The sequence below is a fragment of the Equus asinus genome, chromosome 29 (genome assembly GCF_041296235.1).
Source record: "Equus asinus isolate D_3611 breed Donkey chromosome 29, EquAss-T2T_v2, whole genome shotgun sequence".
Taxonomy (NCBI): Eukaryota; Metazoa; Chordata; class Mammalia; order Perissodactyla; family Equidae; genus Equus; species Equus asinus.
Genome location: NC_091818.1, coordinates 40,318,770 through 40,344,265, shown reverse-complemented (window position 1 = coordinate 40,344,265; position 25,496 = coordinate 40,318,770). Strand labels below are relative to the sequence as shown.

Sequence of the window (25,496 nt, the reverse complement as noted above, 5' to 3'; positions counted from 1 at the left end):
CAGACTGCGTGGGTTCAAACCCCACTTCTGCTTACTCACCGTGTGACCAGCTTCCTCAGCTGAAAATGGAAATGATAATCATACCTACTTAGGACTGTGAGGATTAAGTGAATCATACCTGGAAAGCAGTGTCACAGAAGTGTTGAATGAATGCAAGCTGCGAAGTCCTGCAGAAGAGCAATACAGCCAGACTAAAGGAAACTGGGTGGAAACCAGAGTGGAGAAGAAAATAGAGCCTCGCTAGGAGAAGCTTTCTCTGCTTGCAACCTGCAGTCTGAGTTGATGGAAAGTTCCAAGAGTCCTGGTTTGGGCAAACCTAGCAAAATGGAAACTCCACCAAGTGGCCTGCAGCAGCCTCAGCAGGAGTTTACACTGAAGACTGGCCTTGCCAAAAGGGCATTAAATGTGGGATTTTCCCACTTAAAGTGATGGCTGTGAATTGCCCCGAGACAGTAGCAGGTAAACTAAGGGAGAAGGTACTGGACAGAGTCCCGGATACCAGCTGCTCCCAGATCAAATGCTCAGTGTAAAGAGCATGTAGGCGAGATCTCTGTTTGCTCGAGCCTGGGGTGTATGGAGAGTCCTTATCCCTCGCTGCCTTTGTAGGGCAAGGCCTGTGTTCAGGGCAGATAACCTGGCTTTCCAGCTGGAGGAGGGCACCACGTAGAGCCACATTTAGACCAGATGGAGAAAACTGCATTTCACCTGGAGATTTCAGACTGCAATCAGTAACTGGAAGAGACGGAGGCATCCTTCTTTGGTCGGGGTGAGTGCTTTCCAAGTGTGTGTATGCAAAGGGCAGTGTGTATTCTGCGGGGAGCCAAAGAGGTTGACTGTGGTAGACACTGCATATCCCCGCACCTACTCCCAAACCTCCTTGCTATCTTAGGCCTCTATTTTAAAGGCTGGAGAAATTCCTACCTGGATCTAGGGGCGACCATGTGGCATTTCTGCCCAGTGATCTGTGAGTGGCAGGTAGTTTACTTTTAGGTAGTTTTAGAAATGCTTTTTACTTTCCCAAGTAAGCCAGGACAGCCATTTAGTGAACTTCAGTGATGGGCCATTGTGCCGTGGATGGCAGGAGGCAAGGCCGTCGCGTCCACGGGGTGCTGCAGAAGCCCTGGCACAGCCCTCCTGGGTGGGAAACTGTGTGAGCCACTGTTGGCTGGTTTCGCTTTTGCTTGAAGGTGAATTCCTCTCTTGCTGATAGAGTCTGTCTGCTTCCCGAAATATATGTGTGTAATATATTCAGAAGCTGGGGGGAAATCTTTCTGCCAATAATTAAAAATCACCTATTAGTATAAGCCTTGCAGACTCTTTTCTCATAGTTTCCTTTCCCTGAAGTAGTCCCTACATAAAGTGAAAGAGAATTCAGTGTTTGTTTTGTCTCAACAAGCATTTCTTTGTTAATTGCTATGAATAGGTATTGTTTTTAGAACTGGGAATGAAAAAATGCGTAAGGTAGTAATCTTGCTTTCAAAGAGTTCATAGTTTATTTCAGAGAGAGAGACAAAAGCAAGAACAGTGCGAGGTGAAAGGTGCTAACACAAGATGTCACTTGACTGAGTTCTTTGGGGTTAATGAGATTTTTTATCTCTAGTTCCAGCATCTAGCACGTATCTGGTACACAATAAATTGGCAGCAAGTTTGCTGACTGTATGAAAGTACCGAGAGACCATAGATGACTGAGCACATCTGTTAGGAGTGGTGAAGTCAGACGGCAATAAAGATGAGGTCATCTGTGCTAGGTCCTGATGGGGGAGTGGGGATGCCAGCTGGAAAGGCAAGAGGAGGGCTTTCCAGAGAACTGCGAGGGGAGGACAAAGGAGTGATGGCACCACCCTGTCTGTCTCTCGCTACCTTGAGGCCTTCTGACCTTGGGCTAGTTCTGATGATTTGATCCCCACCTCTATAGTTCTTCCTCTCCCAGATTTTTTTAAATCAACTTTTTATTTTGGATTTACAGAATTATTGTGACAATAGTACAGAGTTCCCTCATACACTCCAGTTTCCCCTATTACTAATGTGTTAAATATGGTACACTTGTCACAGTTAACCAGTACTGGCACATTATTATATACTTTATAGAATGTATATATGAATGATAATATTACTCATATGTATTATGTACTTTATTCAGATTTCTTTTTTTTTACCTAAAGTCCTCTTTTTGTTTTAGACTCCCATTCAGGTTACTACATTACAGTTAGTCTTAAAGCCTTTAAAATAGAGGCCTAAGATAGCAAGGAGGTTTGGGAGTAGGTGCGGGGATATGCAGTGTCTACCACAGTCAACCTCTTGGTTGTCACAGTTTCTCAGAGTTTCTGTTTTTGATGACCTTGACAGTTTTGAGTACTGGTCAAGTATTTTGTAAAATGTCCCTCAATTGGGATTTGTCAGATGTTTTCTCATGGTTAGACAGGGGTAATGTTTTCTGGGGGGAAGACCAGAGAGGTGATGTGCCGTTCTCATCACATCACATCATGGGTTCATCAACACTTTGAACATGACTTATCAGTACTGATGTTGACCTTGATCCCCTGACGAAAGTGTCTGCCAGGTTTCTCCACTGTGCAGTCAACTCTTTTTTTCTCCCTTCCTGTACTCTACTCTGCAAGAAAGTCACTGAGCACAGTCCACACTTAAGGAATCCCATTTCCTAGGGTGGAGTAGCTACATAAATTATTTGGAATTCCCCGTGGAAGACTTGTCTGTTCTTCCCCCATTTGTTTGTTTATTCCACCATTTATATCAGTGTGAACTTATGGATATTTATCTTACTCTTTGGGTTATAATCCATTATCACTTTGTCACTCAAATTCATTGTTCGCTTCCAGGATGTGCAGGTAGCACTTTCGGAATTGTTAGTCCATACCTTTGTGGGAAACAGCTTTCCCACTAGAGCACAGTGCTCATGACAGTGTATCGTGCCTTTGGTCTCAACAGACGTCACTCATTTCCAGAGTCACTCAGTTCAACACTTTATTCCCTCATCCAGCCTTCAGTAAGATTGTTTTATATGTCTGTGATACTTCTGGATTTATTTGTCACATTCTGCATTTTCATCCTGGGATTCCCCCAACCTCCTAAATGAATTTCTTAAAATTTCTGTACGCTAAGTTATGTTTTGGGCTGTAAAGTTTTACAGGTTTTGACAATGCTTTTTGTCTTGTAGTCACCATTAGAGCATCACACAGAATGGTGTCACTGCCCTGAAAACATCCCCTGTACTGCACCTATTCACCTCAACCCTCCCTCAGCCTGGCAACTACTGCCCTGTCACTGTCTCCAGAGTTTTGCCTTTTCCAAAGTGTCATAGAATTGGAGTCATTCAGTATGCAGCCTTTTCAGACTGGCTTCCTTCACTTAGCACTGTGCATTTTAGATCCATCCATATCTTTTTGTGGCTTGATAGCTCATTTTTTTAAATGTTTTTGTTGCTAGTAAGGTTTTATTTATTTGTTTATTTTGGTGAAGAACATTGGCCCTGAGCTAACGTCTGTTGCTAATCTTCCTCTTTTTGCTTGAGGAAGATTGTCACTGGATAGCTCATTTTTTATCAGTGACTATTATTCCATTGTCTGGATGCACCACAGTTTTTTATCCATTCCGCTATTGAAGGACATCTTGGTTAATTCTGGTTTTTGGCGATTAGGAATAAAGCTGCTACGAACGTTTGTATGGAGGTCTTCTGTGGGTGTGAGTTTGTACATCAGTTGGGTAAATATCTACGAGTGTGATTGCTGGATTATACGGTAAGACTGTTGTGCCTCTCTCGTATTTTCAAATTCTCCCTGTACTGCCGACTTTTCTGAAGCATCCAAACGTTCTCAAAGCTCTCCGTTCTTAGGGGGAAAAGTCTAACCCTTGAATTTTTAGCTGACTTTCCTCCTTCCCAGTGCTCCTTTTCACAGCCGGGCTTCCCAATCCCCTACTCTCTACCACCACCTCCTTACTTTTGATCACCCCTTCAATTCAGCCCACACTTCAAGGACGGGGATTGTAATTGATCACAAATTAGACCTCTGCTTCCACCAGGCTTCCTCAAATGCTCTGTTACAGATCACTGCGACCCACATCTACTGGGATCTCTTCAGTTCCCTTTCCTGACCTTTTACGGCATTTGATGCTGTTAACTCCTCCCTTTTGAGGCCTGTGACCACTCTTCCTGTTGGTGTTTCCTTTGTGCTCGCTCTTCATGCTCTTCCTAGAGCAGATCGTGTCTGCTCTGCTGACCTTCAGTTTTTGCCATGACTAACCCGTATCTTTATCTCAGCCAGTCCTCATGACAAAACTTCAGATCTCTATCTAGCTGCCTACTAGATGTCCCTTCCCACTTAAAACGTGTTCCAAACTTCACTCACTTTGCCCCGCTCAAAACTCCTGCTAAGTTCTCTAATTCGGGAAATTCATCACCTAGGTCAGAAACCTGGGAGTCATCCTAGATTCCTCCCTTTCCCTTGGATCCCAACCCAGTCTGTTGATTCTCTTTTCTTTCCCATCTTTCACATCAACGCAGAGGAGTTACTTCATTTCACACCCTCATCATCTCTTGCCTAGAATAGACGGTGGTCTGCAACTCGTTTCCCTGCTCTAATCTTGCACTCCCAATCTGCCAAAGTAACACCTCAGCTATTCAAGTTATTTAAAAGTTGTAGAAAGGAATCAGTTGTTCTCCAGCCAAGTCTAGACTCCGTAAGCTAGTGAGCTGGGGCCTTCTCCCCACCCTCGTGCTTATTCTCCCACCGCACCTTCCTTTATGTTCCAGCAAGCAGGAACATTGGCAGGTTTTTTGCTCATGTTCTTCCCTCTGCCTGAAGAATCGGCCTTTTCTCCCTATTCTTCCAACATTTATCTTGCAGCCAGTTAATTGCTATTCATGCAAGGTTTATTTGCACCACAAGCCTTATAATGGAAAACAGCAGTCCTCTGCCCTGTATCTCCCCAGCGGTGATTACTTTTCACAGTTCTAGCTGGGTTGCTTCTGGGCTCTGCCTCTGTATGTCTAAATACAGCCTCATGAGGCTAATTTCCCCTCCCTCCCCTGCTCCCATTCTTCGTCCTTCTCTTCCTAAGCAAGTGTCTAAGAATAGCGTGAGCTCAGTCTCCACCTCCTTAATTTCCACTCACACCTCAACCCACTACAACTCAAGGAGTAAATCCAGAAAAAGATGACATTGACTCAGGGCAGTAGGGGACCCAACACAGGAGAGAGGGAAAAGAAATTCCCAAGATGACGGCGAAGGGAAGTCTTGATCCAGTAGCTGTGGGGAAGGCCTAGAGAACTCAGTGTCATGGGAGCCGGAAGATGAGGGCTCTCAGCAGGACGTCTCCAAGGGGGAAGATGGAATCTATTTGTTACATACGCTGACTCAATTCCCGGAAAAACTTGACTCAATGAATTCCAAGAAAAGTTGTAAATAGTAATGAAAATGAACTGTGGTATGCAGCTGGCTCAGCTGAGAATAAAATACAAAATCTCATAATGATATAATACTGATTACTAATTTTTTTAATATTGCTTTATCACTAATGTGAAAGTATGAATAGAGAGGGGTAGGAAGGGATGTTTGAAGGCTAAACTCTTCCATTTTCTAGGAAATCAGTGGATTACTAAAACTCTCTTTGTCTCTCCCAGGTTCCTCTGGGATCCTCCCAGTGCTGGATCCTCTACCTTCATTTTCTTGATTTCCTCTGTGTTTTTGGTGGACCTTATCCCCTAGTAGTTTCTTGAGAAAAAAAGACATGGGGCATACATTTTTTTGAGGCTTTGCATCTGAAAATATCTTAATTCTGTCATCATACTTAATTGATAATTTGACCAAATATGGAGTTCTTGGTTAAAACCCATTTTCCCTCAGCATTTTGAAGGCATTGCTACATTGTCTTCCTATATTGCTGTTGAGAAAATCAGTATCATCCTTTATGATGTGTTTTTCCTCTCTCTGGAAGGTTTTGGAGCCACTGTTCTCAAGTGTCATGATTATGTGTCTTGGTGTGCATCTCTTCACTCATTATGCTGGGCATTTGGGATGGACTCTGTCACTCTGAAAATTCACATACTTTGAATTCATATCCTGGAAATTTTTAATGTAATATTTCTTTGATAATTTCCTCCCCTTCCTTCATTGTATCTTTCTTCATTGTAACTCTTTCTGGAGCTTTCATTAGTCAGTTTGCTTCTGGATTGGTCTTTCTTTTCTGTCTTATTTGCTGACCTCTGACCTAAGACAATAAGATACAGAAGCGGTTGAGTCCTGGATCGGAGCCTCAAGAGTCTGGATGTATCTAAATTATGGAGCTTCCTGTGTTGCTTTATTTTGTAAAGTGACACATTCTAAATATTTTCAGACCTTTTGAAGGACAATGAATTTAATAATGATATTTTATATAAATGCACATACATTGACAGTATGGGAAAATTAGCAATTTTCTTCTAGAAGCACATCCTCTTATTCAGTACTCAGGTATTAAGATAACAGATATTATTTGCTAAATGAAGAGCAGAACACAGACCCTATTCTGTGAAATGCTGTTTAGTAAATTTCCTTTGTTTTGGTTATCAGCTGGACATTCACAAAATAGATTTAATTTTTAAAAAGTAACCTAAAACTTTTTAAAAAAGTGTGAAAAGGGAAAGATTAAGGAAATATTTTACATGAGAATGCCTTGGGTTCATACAACTATGATAACAGAGAAAGACAGTGTTGTTACATTACTGTCTCTTTAAAAGTTATGTGGTCTGCAGATATTTTCAAACACATTTCAGGATACCAGTGACTTCCAGATTTGGTAACAGCTGGGTCTTTTTCTTTAGCAACCACCTTTTTTCCCTCTTCTGCCCTCTGACATGATATTAAAAATACCTTTTTTTAAATCTCTTCTATTATCCTCTTCTGGCTGTGCTTTTCTCCCACCGCAGAAGTGTCCCGTCTAAGCAGGGAACACATGAAGTTGTCAAGGTTTCTGGTAAGCTGAGGCACTGTCCCCGTGGACGGGTGTGTGACAGAGCCTGTGGGGCGGGTCTGCGGCTTGCTGCAACCAGAGCTTCTGTGAGGGCAGGATATGGGTCTACGGAATGGAGTTGCTAAGGGAATTGTATTACTGATTTATCTTGGAAAAACAGAATGAACAAATGGAATCAAAATCTGATAATGTGGCAAAAAAACCTTAACCCAGCAAAGACACACTTTGCAGTTACGTGCAGTACTGTTCTTAGGTCATAGTCAAGAGCTAAGAAACAAAATCACGCTGATGCTGCAGCCCTTTAGATGTAAACCGATGGCAAGTCAATGAACCATTGTCTAGGGTGAGTGTTTTATGAGGGACTAACCGTATTGAGTAATTCTGAACTGAATTTTGCATAATTATCACCAAAATTTGGGTTAAAAAGTAAGTTCAGGGCTATTGTTCTTATTTTCAGTTTTTAATTTTTCTCAAAATAATATATGCACAGAATTATAAAATCAAGTAAGTGTTCAAGGCTCGTAGCAAATAAGAAGAGCCCTCTGCCCCACTGGTCCTGTTCCCCAAAGGAAAACACATTCAACTCTTGTAACTGTTTATGGCGTTTATTTCCCTATTTCTAACTCATTTGCTCATAATACTACTTCTTGATTTGTTATTTTTAGACATTTTTCTAATGATTTTCTGTTATGGGGAAGGAGGATTTAGCTCTCTTGAGCCAATTCTCATGTCTCATTTCTCCTCCCCAATTCTTCTAATATACTTACATCAAAATTTTGTGTTAAAGCAAGAGTCACTCCCTACTAACTTCCTAATACATAAGTATGATTCACTTATGGTCCGTATATTACGATTATTTTCTTATATAACTTTTGGGTTTTCCTAGAGTTAATAATAATTGCCCAGTTTTAAATAATTGTTTAGTGTTGAGTACTTATTTTAAGTTCTGTCCTAATTGTTCCGGTGGTTTTTATCTGCCATTCGATACTGTTTCCCCAGGTCAGCCATATCAATTAACCTATCAGTTTCGTATTTTTTCGGAGAACCCTCCTCCAGAGTCCTCTGACCTTCTGCCCGGATCCGGACTGGTCAGTTTCTGGGTCTGCTGCCCATTGCCATCTTGAGGCTTCCCTTGGTGTGTTATGGTGCTGGGTCCCTTATTTTTAGTTTCTTATCTTCCATGTTCTTGCTTTAACAGATACATCCCCTCAGAAACTTCATGAGAATTTTGTTACTTTTTGTATTTTGGAAAATGTTTTTATTCTACCTCTGCCTTCGATTTTTATTTATATATGTGGCTGGGTTTTAAACTGTATTCCATTAGACTTCTGAGCTGTTACTCCATTTTATTTTAGTTCCTATGGTTGATGTTGAGAAGCCTAGTGCTGTTCTGATTTTTCTTTAAATGTGATGTGTGTTTTTCTCTCTGGAAACTTTTAGGATCTTTTCTTTATTTCCAATGTTCAGAAATGTCACGAGGCGGTTGGCCCTTTCAATCTAGACTTGTGTCTTTAAGGTCTGGGAAATTAATCTTGTATTATGTGTTCTTACGTACCATCATTTAGTGTTCTGTTCTCTTTTTCTGAAACTCCAATTACTCAAATACTGGATGTTAAACTCTTGTTGAAATGTTATTTGATATGATCTTCCTTTCTTTCTCTCTCTCTCTCTCTCTCTCTAAATATACAACTATGTACTGGGGGGCTTTGGGGAGAAGAAGAAAAAAAAAAAGATTGGCAACAGATGTTAGCTCAGGTGCCAATCTTAAAAAGAAAAAAGAGAGAGATTTCTAAGTTTTAGCTGGACACAAAGCTGTCCGAAACAAGGCTACATTCCCCAGCTAGTGTTCTGGGAGGTGAGCTGGGGTTCCCCCTGTTTAATTCCGAAACCTTTTTGAACTCTCTGATTTCAGCCTGAGGCCTAGACCTGAGCCCGCGTTAAGTCGGTGTCCTCAAGCCCAGAGCTGCCCTGATTGTCCTTCACATGCCCGACGAAGCCCAGATCACACGCCTGTGTGTTGGCCATCCTCACCTTCCACCGTCCACCCGCCATGCCTGTGCTGGGGCAGCCACACTGAACTCTAGGTGTGGACTCCGCACCCATTACACCCTCTGTCAAGCTATAGCATAGCACTTGTCACACTGTGGAGTTGTGTGGCTGCAAGTCTGTACCCCACCAGACCGTAAAAGTCACAAGTGCACCAAGTGTCTATAGTGCCAGTGTGTCCAGGATCAGCTGATACACAGTAGGCTCTCTAATATCTGTTTAATGCACGAATGACAACTTCTTTGAGCTCTGAACATTTTTGGTGTGATTTTTGGACAAATAATTATCCTTGACTTTTTTTTTTTAGCAGCAAGTTAAGGCTTGTGATGTTTTAAGGGAATTAATATGTATCAATGAACTCAAAGGAAATATTCGATTTTTTTTTTTTTTTAATTTTTGCAGGCTTTCTTCTAACCTCTGCCATCAGTAAAAAAGGGTTTTTCTATCTAGGGGGACCCCTGAAGTGTGGCAGTGATTCACCTGAGGCATCGATGTAATTGAAAATTGGGAGACCAGTGGGGTCATACAGTATTGGAAAAGGAGAAACTTGACACGCACGTTCTCGTTGGTCCATTGTTGCCACAACAGGAAGGCACTGATGGATTAGGCTGTCAGCAAAGGCTGTGTCTGCTCGTCAGGTTAGCACTTGGCCTTTACATCATGAGAAGCAGCCAAGAGCAAAGATCTTGCTCGTTGCACTGAAAGCACCTCTTACCTAGTTAACCCGACACGGCAATTATCCGACTCGAACTCTGGCTATTGTTGGTCTCTTTTTGGAATTAACGCAGTTATCTATCTGAAATTTGGGAGTGTAGAAGGCCCGTTACCGTAGCTCCTTTAGACGGGTCTAAAATAGACTCTCCACTCAGCACTTTGAGATCTGTTTCTGGGATGGCCCGAAGTTTCCTTGCCCAGAATGGACGGGTCGAGGGGGTAGGCAGAGAGGGGAGGAGGGTGAAGAGGGAAGACGGAACAAGAATGAAAGAGAACCTATGTAATAGAAAGGAAGCTCTGAGTAATCTTATTAATTAGTCCATTTTCCTGCTCTGCCCTCCTTACCTCATGCAATTTTTAATCAAATTGTGAAGAAAGGTGGTCACAGAGGACTCTGCTGAATCTCACTAGGAGGTGCAGAAAGGAAGGTTCTGGGCAGAGTTAGAGTGGAGCTGGTAATAAAACCGTCTTTACCTCCTATAAATCAGTGGAACTCATCAGCCGCTTTCCAGTAAAATTCCCAGTTCCCGAGTGAGGGGTGACGTTAGAGTCGAATGGAAACAGCAGCGGCGCGTTGTGCATGATTAGTACATAAGGGTTAGGTGAGGCCTCGCATAACGAAGACAAACTCTAACAGGAGCCATAGCAATTTCTTGGGGCTGCCATAGCAAATTACCGCAAACGGAGGGGCTTAAAGCAACAGAAACTTATTCTCTCACAGCTCCGGAAGCTATAAGCTGACATCGAGTGTCGCTAGTGCGGTTCTGGAGGCTCTAGGGGAGGAGCCTTCCCTACCTCTTCCAGCTCCTGCTGGTTGCTGGCCGTCCTTGGCATTGTCTGGCTTACAGACGTGTCCGGTTGTCACCACATGGGTTCTCTCTTGGTGTCTCTTTTCTTAGAAGGACACCAGTCTTATGGGATTTAGGAACCACCCTACTCCAGTATGACCTCACCTTGACCCATTACATCTGTAAAGACACTATTTCCAAATGAGGTCATATTCTGAGGTTCCAGAAAGGACATAAATTTGGGGAGACACTATTCAACCCAGTACAGTAGCTTAAATAAGAGAGCATTTTCGTCTCTCCCAGACAAGTTCCAAAATAAGCAGTTCAGAGGTGGCCAGTGAAGGTATCCAGAAGCCAGATTGCTCTGCCGTCCTTAGCCTGTGCTTTGCACTTCATGGTCTGTGAAAGGACGCTTAAGTCCCACCCATCACATCTGCCTTCCACCTGCAAGAAGGAGAAAGAGGGATGCAAGAAGAGTTTATGAGGTGCACGCCAGTTGCTCCTTAATACTTCAATACAGTATTTCTACTCACATCGCATTGGACAGAACTTTGTCAGATGTGTAGCTAGCTGCAAAGGAGCCTGGGGATGTAGGCTTTTTTCAGACAGCTGTATGTCCCGCCCACACTTGGAAGCCTACTTTGTAAGGCAAAGAGGGTGAATGTATATTAGGGATGCAACCAGAAACCATCCACAGTCCGGATGGCTTGCCTTATTTCCCCACAAGATGTATAGAAAGTAGTTTTTTTTTTTTTTAAAGATTAGCATCTGAGCTAACAACTGTTGCCAATCTTTTTTTTTTTTTTTTTCCTGTTTTATCTCCCCAAATCCCCCTGGTACATAGTTGTATATCTTAGTTGCAGGTCCTTCTAGTTGTGGCACGTGGGACGCCACCTCAACGTGGCCTGACCAGCAGTGCCATGTTGGCACCCAGGATCCGAACCTGTGAAATCCTGGGCCACCGCAACGGAGTGCGTGAACTTAACCACTTGGCCACGGGGCCGGCCCCTAGAAAGTAGTTTCTTAAATTAATTTCCAAAAATGACTGTTAAATAACTTTCTAAATGTCTTGACAGTATTTTCTCTTAAAAAGTGATCTATATTTGTAGGAATCAGAGATGGCTGAAGAACTCCTGAACTGACTTTTTAGGTGAAATTCAGAGCTGCTGCATTACTTTACAAGCTCAAGAGAAGTTATGATGCTTAACGTGTACTCTTTTGCAAGCACAACCATACAGCTAATTCCCAGCCTCCCATAGCCTGCCCAAGACTCCCTCGGTTCCTAGCAGTCGATGCCCCTCGCCTGCCTGCACGCGCGTGTCACAGGGTCTCCTCAGTGCCAGTCTTCTTCCCAATTCGTTCTCCTTCATTCCCCTTGTTATTCCGTGTTTATTAAGCATCCAAAGATCTGAAAAGAGTTAGGGTTTCTGCCACAATCTAAGAAATCTGGACCTTATCAGAGAAAACAAAAGGGAAGACCTTTTTTGGTGAAGACAGCATATTCCCTAAAAATAAAACCTTTAGCCCTGTAGGAAGTCTCACGGAGAAGGGACAAGGACGGAGGAGGAGAATGTTCTCACCTCCCGTCGCCTTGCACCTGCCTTGGTCCAGTGAGTCATCCTCTTCGCTTTGACTCACGGTCTCTGACTCACTTTGCTTATTTCTCTGCCCGCTGGGGGAGCCTCCCAGCTACAAAGACCATCTTCCTCTCTTAGGCTCTTCTTCACCTTTCTGTCTTCTCTTTAGCCTTAATAGCACGAACGGTTGTCTCTGCCCCGCCAATTACCGTATTTCAGTATGCCTTGTCAAGGAGGCTCTCGTCACTTCTCAGCTCAAGTCCAGACCCTGGGGGGTGGGCAAGGGAGGGATGAGAACGGAGACCAGTAGACGGAAACAGTGCAAAAGGCAGGTGGGGCGCCTGCGATTGTGGCGTTCCTTGGCCTGAAGGGATGCGTTCTTCTCTGTCTTCTCACCTGCTCCTTACCTTGGAGGGTGATTCACTCCGAACAGCAGGGCGTGGTGTAGGATGGCCTTTGCCTGAGAGCTTCTAACCAAAGAATCCTTCCTTCTTGAGAAAATAAGAACTAGCAATTTTCAGTTCAGTAAAGACTCCCAGCTTCTCCATAGACTTCATCCTGGACAACTGCTTATAAGACTCATGAATGCATTCAGCTCAGCAACTCGGGCGGTGTATAATTTCCACATTTTGCTACCTTGAACCAATTGTATTATTTTTATAACAATGACTGTGCAGAAATAAAGGCAACTCTTTTTCCTCCAAGCGATTAGACAAATGCTTATTTTCTGACAAAAATAAATCTTCCCCTCACATGTCCTTTTAGGTTTCCCACCGATCACCCACACAAGCCCTCATTCTGAACAGCTAGTCCCTTCCTACTAATGACAAACCGTTTGGGCAGAAGTTGTTTCCAAAGACTGAAATAATGTTTCCAGCTGGGTGGTGTCATCATATCCACTGTGCTATGTGATTGCCCATAGCAAGCTTATTTGTGTTGAAACGTTTCATCTTCCCGGGTCTCAAAGGGGAAGAGGCTGGAGTAAGATGCTGAACTTCTTTTCGAAACAGGTCAATTTGGAAATATTGGGGGAGGGGGAAATGGTAAAATAATTGGCTTTTTCTGCCATCTCTCTGCTTATCTATAAAATCACTTCAGCTAAATTATGTGATTGTTGACTAGAGTAGGTGGAAAAAAACATTCAGGCAAATTATATATTTCTATGCCAGTTATCCATTGAAACAGTATTTATTAAATGCTTACCATTCTGTTAGGCACTATGATAAATTAACAATATATATCTATCAGATGCCCCAAAGCATGTTGAAAATACGGGCACAAGTACGATTCTAAAGTATGTAAACAATAATGCTGGTAAACAGGTGAAGGTAGAAATGGCCTGAAAAACACACTCAGAGCTTAGAGAAAAGATTTTTTTTTCTTTTTCTGGCTCTTAGAGGCACATCAAAACAAAAAATTCCAAAGCACGAACAGTTTCCTGAAGCCACTGAACACTCACATCCACACGGAAACTTCCATGCTTAACTGGCTCATACGGTTTTCCTTCAAAGGCAGGTAGACTCATGCTCCCTAGCCAGAGGTGGACGAAGCTTCCAGCTCCAAGTCCTCATCAGTTTTTGGTTCTCAGGCCAGCCAGCCGGAGACAGGCCACTAAGCACCCTCGGCCAGCCGGCAATGCTGAGCTGTTGCACTCACCTACAAGACGGCGTGTCGATTGTGAACTTCAAATCCACCTTGGGAATCTGAAAGAGTTCATCTAGTAAAATGTTTTAAAATCCTTAGTCCAAGATTGGTGCTTGTCTAAAACATTTGGTCTGAGTGAGTTTTAAGGCCTGGGATACGAAGACCCTCAAATATCCCACAGAGAAGGCTTCTCCCAACCACACTGGGTCTTGTTGAGCAGGACGGGAAGGCCTTCAAACGCCCCCCACTCCATACGGGAGCCCTGCGGTAACACGCCATGCCTCCCCCTTCCTTTCCCACCTGCCCCGTTACAAGAAACACATTTTCTGCTTCCCAGCACCCAGCTTATAATTCTGCCTAATGAGATGCAAGTAGAAATATCAGGGGTCTTTCAGGGCAAGCTTTTGCTCTCCTGGTAAGAGGGAAAGATGAGTTGGTGCTGGTCTTTGTCGCAATTCAACCTTGAACGATGTGGACCTGATGCCTGGAGATGCAGCAGGGGTCAGACTGTGGGCCAGAAGCCCACTTGCTACGGTTGATGGAACAGACCCTCAAGATTCATCGCACCAGCCCTGGGCTGTTTACCTCTGGACTTCTTACGTCCTTTCTTGTTTAAGTCACAATAGACTAGGGTTTCTATTGTTTATGGGCAGAAGCATCCCGAAGTGACACAGAATTTGGCATCTGAAAATGAGTGGTTTCTAGGATTATTTTTTTAAATTTTAATATAGAGCTTAGGAAGTATTGTTTATTTAACTGCATCTTAACAAATGTTTACTGAGCATTTTCTGCACTTCAGGCATGGTGCAAGATGGGTGACACAAAGAGGGAGAAGACATTGGGAGTCCAAGCCATGCAGAAATCGGAATCCATATTCAGCAGCAAAGGTAGCTTTGTGGTCGATTGACTCACTCATTTAAAAAATGACTATGATGCATCTACAGTGAGCCAGGCTTTTGGAGCTGAAGATAGAAAGATGAGTGGCACTGCTCTAAACTTTTAGCACAATCTTCCAATCATCCATCCTTCATCCATCCAATGTGAGGGGGTTTGTTGAGGACCTGCTATATACCAGGCTCAGGATTACAAAGTCACTCCGATTTTGAATAGTCTCATAGGTGCCAGAAGTTGGATTCAGGAAGGAATAAAATGAGGGGTGGGGGGACCTGGCCTGAGGTGCTTCAGTGGGTCCACCAGCATGAATGGTTGGGGCTCTCTCCCTTTGGGGTGTCCAGGCGCTCCGGTGTAATTTGGGCTACAATTTGAGAAGAGGGCTTTTCTCCCTCTTCTTAGTTTCGTGCCTGGCCAAGCAATTTCTGCTGGCCAGCCGTCCCTCTGCCTGCAGCCCTATTTCCTTTACGGTGCTTGCTGTGTAGATAGCCACACCTCCATGCTCTGCCCAGTGCCCTATCCCCACTCCTTTGCTCCCCGCTCTGCCTTTCCGCCCCTAATTCTGAGAACTATAATGTCAGGCCTGAAAGCCTCCTTCAAGGGCTTTCAGTCTCTTTAGAGTTGAGGTACCTGAGGCCCAGAGAGAGGAAGCGGCTTGTTCAAGGCCAGCAAGTCAGTTGGTGACAGGAGTCGGCACCAGAATCTAGGTCTCCCGATTCCTGTCCCTTCTGATAAAATTTCGCTGGCTCTGCTTGCCGAAGCCCAGGGGACGAGCTGCTCTTCTGACCGGGTTTGCTCCTTCTGGACAGCCCGCCTCCTGCTGGAATAACGGCTCCATCCTTCGGGAACTGCTCTCCTCCAGCTCGGAAGGCGGGTTCCAGTGGGAGCTGCCTCATTCTTTAGGACCTTGGTGATGGGGTCATGGGGTCCCAAGAACCCCTGCCATCTGCCATCAGTCGTGTTCCTGCCACACGGAGGAGGGTGGTCACGAGATGACGACACGTCGGCAGAAAGGAGCGATGGGAGACAGGGGCGGGCTCCTGGCTGTATCCAGTTGTTCCCACACGAGATAGTCTTCTTTTCCTTCGTTTGTACATTCTGCCTTTCATCCTGAATGATCTCAGCATTCTCCCTGAAATTGCCCTTTTGCCTAAGCTCCTTTGAGTTAGGTGTCTGTCGCAGAACCGAGAGCTCTGATTACCTCAGTGGCGCTAACGAGGGGCCTTTACCCCCAGGGGACTGGATTTTGACTCGATTTTTCTTTCACTGACCTCAGGCCAGTCCTGCTCACCAGCCATTAGCTGTCCTTCCATGCTTGCCGTCCTGCGCCCCAGGACACTCTGCACAGCGCCCCGGCAAGGCCCACAACCTCTGGATGCCTCCAGAACACGGCCGATGCCATTTAGAAATTAATTCCCTGGCTAATTCTTGATGCCATCCTTAAGTAAGCCACAAAGGCCCTGTAATAGCTTAAAAGCTCTTCTCGAATCCTGTCCAGAAACTCCCCAGCAGCAGATCTGTAAATTAGCTCTTTTTAAACAATTCATTGCAAAATAAAATGACCCACAATTCAGAAAGTCTGGAAAAACATTGTTATGTTTTATATGCTTTGCTATCCTAATCAGGGTCTTTCTGGTCTATAAGTAACCACAGTGCCTTGGGACAGGCCCCCTGGCTTGCTGGTAATGCCATAGTTGTTTCTTTATTAGGTTTTGACCTTGGAAAAGTCGCTATTTAAGCAGAGGAATGCGAAGTAAATTAAACTCAGACTTTTGGTATTTTTGGGTTAAGTTTAGGTGATGTATATCTATTTGGTATTTTAAGAACTTGCAATTTTAAGAGAATGGGGCATATCTGAGTATCCAATGGACGAGCTTGTGATTCCAGTTTAAAAATACGTAAGTGAGTAATTGGTGGAGACGTCATTTAAGCTGAAAGCTGCGACACAATTTTATGAAGATTCTAAGCAGAAAGGGAACATTTAAGAGAACTTAAGATTCAGCATACTTAGTTGGTTGAGAACTTGGGAAGGCTTGTGAGGAAAGTGCAGTATTCTGAAGTGTAAAGCACTAATTTTATAAATGCAGTTTAAAATTGTTGAGCTAGTTTAAATAACTAAATTTCTGAAGGGGGGCGGTCATCAAAGTTTCCCTCAACAGTGACTGTTAAATTTTACTATATTTTATGAAATAAAGTCATAAGTAGAATAATGCAGTTTTAAGTTAAAAGCTTAACGAAAACCTAAAATTTTGAATTTGAATAAAATGAATGTTAATTAAAAATAATTGCAAGCAGTCTTTTGTATATATAAAATCACCTTCAATTACAGTAAAAATATGTTTGTCTAATGTTAGAAATTCAATGCTTCTCTTTTTTAAGCAGTCGTTTGCTCCTTACCTTTGGCCAACAGCTGGTCTTCTCTGCATTTTTCAGAAGGAGAAGCAGAAGCACAGGAAGGAGGAAGTGGCCAGAGCAGAGGCCTCAGCAGGCAGAACAACAGCCGGAGCTGGACTTCATCACGTGTCCCCAGCCCCGTCCCCACTGGCCAGGCTCGTCCACTGTTTAGTTGGCCTCTAAAGTGTCCTGATTCCAGGTGAAGTGAAACCCCAAACAAAGAAACACCCTTTATCTCCAGAAGGGATCATGTGACTCATTTGAACTCTCTATGGCTCCTCGTTTTCCTCTTCAGCATCATATTCTAGGACCATAATGGGGTGGAAAGCTACCACTTGGCCAGAGAAGTGTGGCCTGATTTCTGGGAAAGAGGCAGCCCAGCTCCGCAGCCGTAAATGGGTTATTAAGACTAAATACACTGAGACCGGATAGCCCTCGCTTCCCAGCTGAGCTAACTCTCTGAGGACAGTGCTGTCCCGGGTGCAGGACAATGAAGGGAGGAGAGAGCACAGCTTCCTGGAGGAAGGCCGGGATGCGGCGAGAACAGCGGCATCGGTCAGGCCTGGATTTAGGGCTCTCTCTGCCCTGGTCTTGCCCGGCAACCCGGACAGGCCACTTCCCCTAGCTGAGGTCAGCTCTGTCATCAGAGAAATGGGTGAATGCCTGCTTCTCCCTGACTCAAAAATTTGTCAGGCTGCTCTGATAAAAATACACGAAAGTTCTTTGTAGCATAAAAAAAGCCCAAAAAAGAACCCTGGTTATATTTTGACATGGGGATGGGCCTCTGAGGAGCAGTCTGGTTACACTCTAGAGTCCTTTAGGGCTGTGATGTTTTCAATGGCTCCATCCTCAAGGCACCCCATCCTTGGGCTCAGCGGGTGTCAAAGGTGGGTTTAAACTCTGTGAACAGCTCACTAAGGCCTCCCACTGACCAGAACCTCCCCTCAGCGACTCTTTCCTTCTGAACAAAGGGGTGATCATCCCACCCGGCAGGGAGCAGGTCACCCTGGAGCACACATGCCCAGCTGCCTCGCTGTCGCTGCTCCGTGCTCACGGAAGATGCAAGGACAGCTGGACAGTAAACACAATGGTACTCTCCTTCCATCTGGGACATTAATCAAGGATTTGAAAAGCATCTGTCCCCTAGAGACTGAATCCTGATTTCTGAAGCTTCAACTGAGAGGAGGAGAGAGGATAATTAACCACATTCCAACGGTCAGGGCTGGACACAGAAGAGTTCAAACAGGAGAATTATTAGGAGGAAAAGGCGGCCCTTTCTGAGAATCATCCTTTATCTGAGCCAGGTCAGCCTGACTTTGGGGGTATTGAGGAGCCCACATCCTCTTTGCAGGTTGCCCATTCCCCCATCCATAAGCCTGTGGCCAATTCTTGGCCATTTATTTGGTTTAAGAAATTACTCTCGGGGCCAGCCCGGTGGTGCAGTGGTTAAGTGCACACGTTCCACTTCGGTGGCCCGGGGTTTGCCGGTTCGGATCCCGGGTGCAGACGTGGCACCGCTTGGCACGCCATGCTGTGGTAGGCGTCCCATGTATAAAGTAGAGGAAGATGGGCATGGATGTTAGCTCAGGGCCAGTCTTCCTCAGCAAAAAGAGGAGGATTGGCAGTAGTTAGCTCAGGGCTAATCTTCCTCAAAAATAGAAAAGAAATTACTTGCTGCGGTAGGCATATAGCCCTTAAGATTCTGGGCCTCATGTACATATACTCCTCCCCAGTTAGTCAAACACTCATCTGGGTAATGAAGGGAATTTGCAGATGGAATCGAGGTCCCAAATCAGCTGATCTTAAGAAAGGGAGATGATCTGGGTGGGCCTGAGTCCTTTAAGGCAGAGAGTTTTCTTGGGCCAGTCTCAGAAGAAGTCAGACTTCAAAGCATGAGATGGACTCAGCTCACCCTGGCTGTCTTGAAGATGGAGGGGGCAACATGGCAAGGAATGCAGGCAGCCTCTGGGAGCCGAGAGTGGTCCCCCTGACAGCCAGCAAGGAAATGGGGACCTTATTCCTACAACCACAGGAACTGACATCTGCCAAAGAGAATGAGCTTGGAAGCGGGTTTTTCTCCAATTTCCTGATGGGAACTCAGCCAGGCCGACACCTTGATTTCAGCCTCCTGAGATCCTGAACAGAGAACCCAGTCTTGCTGTGTGAGTACCTTTTTTTTGAAGAAGAAGAAGATTAGCCCTGAGCTAACATCTGTGCCCATCTTCCTCTATTTTTTTTTATATGTGGGATGCCTACCACAGCATGGCTTGATAAGTGGTGTGTAGGTCCACACCAAGGATCTGAACTGCCAAACCCTGGACTATACCAAAGCGGAACATGCGAACTTAACCACTGCGCCACCGGGCTGGCCCCTTGCTGTGTGGCTAATAAATGAGTGGTATTGTAAGCTACTAAATTTGAGGTACTGATCCTCATTGTGCTGCCTGGAAATTAGGCAGTTCCCGTCATTAATGGTAATTAGTAGCTGATTACACGGCCAAATCAATTTGGGAGTGTTCTCTTCCCATTTAGTGAGTTCTCCGGCATCTATAATTACCTTTTAATTTTTTTAAACTTTTCATTTTGAATTAATTTCAGACTCCAGAAACGTTGCAAAGAGTACAAAGAATTCTCATATACCCTTCACCCCAATTCCCCAACTGTTCCATAACCACAGCACAATTATCAAAGTCTGGAGATTAATACTGGTTCAGTGCTATTCAGATTTCACCAACTGCCCTACTAACGTCCCCTTTGTGGTTCAGGATACAGGCCAGGATCACACTTCCTTAGTCTTTCTTCCTTTTCCATGATGTTGACATTTTTGAAGAAGTACTTGCTAGTTATTTTGTAGAATGTACCTTATTTTAGGCGTCTGGAGTTTCCTTACCATTAAATTCATGTTATGCATTTGTGGTAAGAATACTATAGATGTGATGTTGTGCCCTTCTCAGTACGTTATATCAAGAGGCACACCATGCTGATTTGGTCCAGTACTGGTGACATAAACTTTGATCACCTGGTTAAGGAGGCTGCCAGATTTCCCCACTGTAAAGTTACCATTTTCCCTTTGGTAATTAATCATTAACCTGTGGACAATACGTTGAGACTGTTAATATCCTGTTTCTCACGGCTGGCCCGGTGGCGTAGTGGTTACGTTCGCAAGCTCCACTTCGGCTGCCTGGGGTTTGCAGACCCGGATCCCAGGCACAGACCTGCATACTGCTCATCAAACTGGGCCGTGGTGGCGTCCCATACACAGACTAGAAGAAGATTGGCAACAGACGTTAGCTCAGCGACAATCTTCCCCACACACACACACAAAATCCTTTCTCATCATATTTATGCTAATTTTAACATCCACTGACCATTCTTCTGTGAAACAATTATTACTGTGCTATCGCCAAACGGTGACTTTTCCAGTTCCATGATTCCTTCAACATTTATTAGCTAGAATTCTAATAATTTCTATAAATTCTAGGATTTGTGAGGAGGAGCTTCCCCTCCTCCTCTATTGTTCATTTGTCTGTAGATTTGGATTCATGGCTCACAATCCATTACTACCATGATTTATCTTGTTGCTCCAATTGTCCCTCAGAAGCCCTTCCAGGTTGGCCCCTGTGTCTCTTGGACGAGTTCCCATCATTTGTTGGCATCTCAGCAAAATGGTTACTTATCTTCTGGCACCACAAGATGTTCCAGGCTCATCTTGTACTTTCCTGCTTCAACCCTCCAAGGTCTCCTGGTTCCTTTCATCAGAAAATGGTATTTAGAAACCAAGATCTGTGCGTTAGATGTGTCCATATAACCACTCCCAATGTCTGTAGTTTTCTCCAATAACATGGATCACTAATCCTTTCACAGTCACATCCTTGTGTGTACACACACACACAGACTCCTATTTTGATAAAAGACAGAGTCAAGGAGCTCATCCCCTGGCAGTGGGATTTCTCTTGACCCCACTGAACCTCAGCCCCAACATTTCCTTGGTCCAGCTCACATGCTCCCACCCTGTGCCCTCCTCTTCTGAGACCCTTCCCATGCATTACCCGGGACCCTAAAAGTAGCCTCTCCCTGCTTCCTGTTTGAATAACATTAACATTAATAATAATAATGGCAGCTACCTTTGACTGAGCACTTGTGCTCCAGGCAAACACGATTTCTTGGAATCCTTAGGGCAATCCATGAAGAACGCATCATCCCCATTTTACAGACAAAATACTGAGGCTCAAAGAGGGTATGGCGCACAGCACAGGCAGTGACATGGCAGGGATCCTCCCGCAGTCTCCGCCCCACCCCACTCTTCCATACACCCTGCCCTATGGCTGGATGCAGGTTTGCCGTTAGGCAAACACCCTCGGGGTGGGAAGCTTGAGGCAGCGGGCGTTTTAAACCATGGGGGCCATACCATTCCGAGAAGCATGGGGCAGGGGATGGCCAGGCAGGGGGACAGCCTCTGGACTCTCCTCACCAGGGAGTCTGGCAGTGGTGGGGTGTGGCTCTCAAGTCCTTTATGGGCCCTGCAGGTCCCGGCCCCCAGACACCCCTGGTCCTTCCTTCCTCCTTCACACACAGTCCTTTTAACCACGGTTCCCTGACGCCCATCAAAAGGCTCCCCACCTGCTTCCTATGGCCCGAGTTCCTTCACTGGAGACAAAGCCTCACCTCCTACAGTTAGAGAGGAAAGGCTTGGAAATGCGAATATCTGGCTTAGGAAAGGAGTTTCTGAGGATAAAAGCGCTTGATCTCTTCCTATGTGAGGGTTACTCTCCCTTTGCAGAGAGCATGAAAGCCTTCGGCCAATAAAGGGGGAAAAGAAATCTGGGAGGGGGTCCTTTTCTTCCTGCAGTGAGAACACCAGAGGCTGTGGCCCTGGCCCCTCCTGCCCCAAGAGCCTGGCTTGGGCTCGGAGGCACGCAGCTGGGCATCAGTGCCAGGGGAGAAGGGCAGCTCAGGCCCTGGATGAAAGGAGCACAGATTCTGATCTAGTCTCTCGGGGGGGGGGGGGGGGCCCCTCACCTCACAGCTGGGTTCCACTTTCCCCTTGGGTCTTCAAGTGCAGTCTGAAACTAGGAGAACCAGCAACATCCTTATCACTAGGGGATCTCGCTAGAAATGAAAATTATGGGGCCCCGCCCTAGACTTACTGAATCAGAAACAGGAGCTGAGGCCCAGCGATTCTGTTTAACCAGCCTTCCAGCATGTTCTCTTGCCTGCAAGTTTGAGCACCTCTGTCCTCGGGAGCTCAGAGGACCAGACTATGCTATTGATGGTGACCGTTCTAAAATGATGATAAACGGGGGCGTGGAGGAAGACTTGAGCCTGGCCAGGCACCGCTTGCTGTTTCCTCATGATTCTAGCAATTAGGTGAGACTTTAAAAACACCGCGCTGATGTGGTAAGAGCTCCTCGGGAGAGGAGCAGCGTGAAATCAATAGTCCATTAGACGGAGAACAGAAATGTCAGCAGTTGCAATTGAGTTTGGTGAATAATGATAAAATTACTTGGTTCTCTGACTCACGCTATATTGTTGACAGGGCCCAGGAATATATTCTCAATTTAAAATTGCTTCAAATCTTTCCTCCACGTCTGACAACCAGAGGGCCAGGTCCCATTACCCCAGCACGTTCCCGATGCGGCACTGGCTGCCATGAGTTCATGCTTCGGCAAATCCGGTTGTCCACGCCACTCTTAGCTCTTGTGAGAACTTGCCCAGAAACTTGCTGTTTCCTCCCTTCTGCAAAGGACAAGAAGAAACACTCTTCGAGTTATTCAACGTTGACATCCATCCTTGTTGGCTGATTGATAGGTAATGAAAGAACAAATGTTCCCAGGGTTATTAAACCACCACCACAAACATCTGAACACAGAGCGGAGACGACAGTAACGAGGCCCAGGTGCTTTTTCCTGCACACGATTATATTCAAAGTGGGGCCATCAAGCTGCATGAGTCTGAGCTGTTTTTACTCACAACCCTTCTGATACCAATGTGTGGGTTTTCCACACCAACAACCAGTTCTCTAGCTCTCCCAACACCTCCTGGGTGTCCTGCAATTCAATTCAGTTCTGATAGTACCTACCCAGAGTGAGCACAGATCCCACAGGGTAAGGCCTCAGTCCCACAAGATTGTCCCCACTTCAGATGCTAGTCCCAGGTATCGGGTGCCCAGGGTACCCAACCTGTCCAACCTGGCTACAAAGAAAGGGGTTCCCACACCCCCCTCTCTTTCAGGTTCGAGCATCGGCTGGAAAGGCTCACGGAACTGAGAGAAATGCTTTACGTGCTATTGCCAGGTTATTACAGGGAGTCCAACTCAGAAACAGCCAAGTGAGGAGACACAGAGGGCAAGGCAAGAGCGTAGAGGCACACGGAGCTTCCACACCCTCCCTGAGCGCACCACCCTCCCAGCACCTCCAAGTCTTTGTTCACCAAGCGGGAAGCTCTCGAAACACCACCATTTAGGGACTTTCACCGAGGATTCATTATGGAGCCACGATTGATTAAATTATTGGCCCTTGGTGACAGAACTCAAGCTCCAGCCCCGGAGGTGGGGGTGGGGCTGAACGTTCCAACCCTCTCACCCAGCCTTGGTCTTTCTGGCCACCAGCCCCCATCCCATCCAGGGTCCCCCAGCCAACAGGCATCTCATTAGCATATGAAAGACACTCTTATCACCCCCAAGATTCCAAGGGTTTTAAGAGCTGTGTGCCAGGAACTGGGGACAAAGACCAAATATGTATTTCTTACTGTGTCACAATCAGCCACAAGAGTCCACAGGGCAGTGAAGGCGACAGCTAGAAGGAATAAAGGCCCGTCCACCTCATAGTGCATGTCCTGTGGTTTCGCTATGACCCACAGCCAGGCAAGTCTGAGACGTGCAGTCCTGTGCACTTTATCTGGCCTGAGATAAAATATGCCTTCCGTGGCCACCAAGTCCACGGAGCAAAGTGCACGGCAACCGGGCATCACGGTTTCGGCAGGGAAAAGGGCACAGGGAGCTGACGGTCGCTCACAGCACTGAATCTGGGACTCTGCCAACGTCCCCCACTTCCCACTCCTCTCACAGAGGGACACCCACGCTCACAAGGCCATGGCACACGATCCCCACCTTCAGCCAGGCCCCTGCAACAGGGTCTTTCCAGAAGGCTCTATCAGGGCAGTGTTCCCAAGCCCTCTGACAATATTTGATCCAAGTGATTACTTCCCTCTCCTTAGCATCCTCTTTGTTTGAAAGGGGGAAGGAGTTTGGACTTTTACCCATAAAAGACAGCAGGCTAGGGGCCGGCCCGGTGGCGCAGCGGTTAAGTTCGCACGTTCTGCTTCTCGGCGGCCCGGGGTTCGCTGGTTCGGATCCCAGGTGCGGACATGGCACTGCTTGGCAGCCATGCTGTGGTAGGCGTCCCACGTATAAACTAGAGGAAGATGGGCACGGATGTTAGCTCAGAGCCAGGCTTCCTCAGCAAAAAGAGGAGGACTGGCAGTAGTTAGCTGAGGGCTAATCTTCCTCCAAAACAAAGCAAAACAAAAAAATTATCAGTAAAAAAAAAAAAAGAAAAAAAGACAGCAGGCTAAGCCGCTGATTCTGATTAAGAAAAAAACCCCTGGCTCCAACTTTTCAGCTCACCTGGATCGTTTGTTCACCACTTAGAAAGTGAGCCAATTGCTACTTGCGTGTGCGCTTTAAATATTACATCAGGAGACCGTTCCAAACATCTTTTCTTCAAATTGCAATAGAAAAAGAGCACTTCCACAGGCACAAACTCCGACCTGACCGGAAAGATGACCTGCCTTGGACACCTCTGAGCCCACCCGATAATAAAGCACTTTCTCAGGGGCCGGCCTCCCCGAGGCAAAGTGGCGGCAATGGCAATGGCAGGGTCTCCTCCCCATTTCTCAGGTCACAAGTCCTTAAGTCCCACTATTATTATTATTTGACACATTTATTGAGCTGTGTGTGAGGTACTCTTCTAGGCTCCAGAGAAACAGCAGTGAACAAAAGAGAAAAATAGAAAGTTCATCACAGGTAGTAAGTCTGTGGAGAAAAAGGAAGCGGGCAGGACCAGAGGGAGTAGGGAGGGTTTTGAATGAGGGTAGCGGGGAAGCTTAGGGACACACTTTGGTGGGGTGGGGGAGGGTGGGGGGGGAGGGTTTTCACTCCCTCCAGCCCTCATTTAATTTCAATTCAAACCAACCAGCCATGTGAGCAGTCCCCTGTGCCTGTCCCGTGTGCCAGGAGGACAGAAGGATAAAAATGGGATGAAGTCCCCCGAATCCTTCCAGGGGTGATGTCCCCGCACGCCCGAAGGAGCTGATGAGTGAGCTGATCTTCTTCCTGAGCGGGGGGGGAGGGGGGGTGCTTCTGTCCCTTCGGGGGCCACCGGAGTGCCAGGCTCCGCCCCCCAGACCCCCGGGCGCTGGCGGGGAGCAGGCCCGCGCCCGGGCCGGCCGGCAGCGCACGAGTTAAGTGGTGGCCGCG

The 25,496-nt window shown here is 45.9% G+C and overlaps 2 long non-coding RNA genes across 2 annotated transcripts; one reads left to right on the top strand and one right to left on the bottom strand.

The window, feature by feature from the left end:
* The first annotated feature begins 2,233 nt into the window (after positions 1-2,233).
* On the top strand, positions 2,234-17,288 carry LOC123281987 (uncharacterized). The gene is made up of 3 exons (XR_006521817.2): positions 2,234-6,969; positions 14,535-14,622; positions 17,060-17,288. It is a non-coding gene; the product is annotated as an uncharacterized lncRNA (long non-coding RNA).
* Positions 6,982-25,427, bottom strand: LOC123281988 (uncharacterized). Its single transcript, XR_006521818.2, has 3 exons — positions 24,278-25,427; positions 17,024-22,756; positions 6,982-10,958 (listed from the first exon to the last, which is right to left on the bottom strand). It is a non-coding gene; the product is annotated as an uncharacterized lncRNA (long non-coding RNA).
* Between the last annotated feature and the right edge of the window lie 69 nt (positions 25,428-25,496).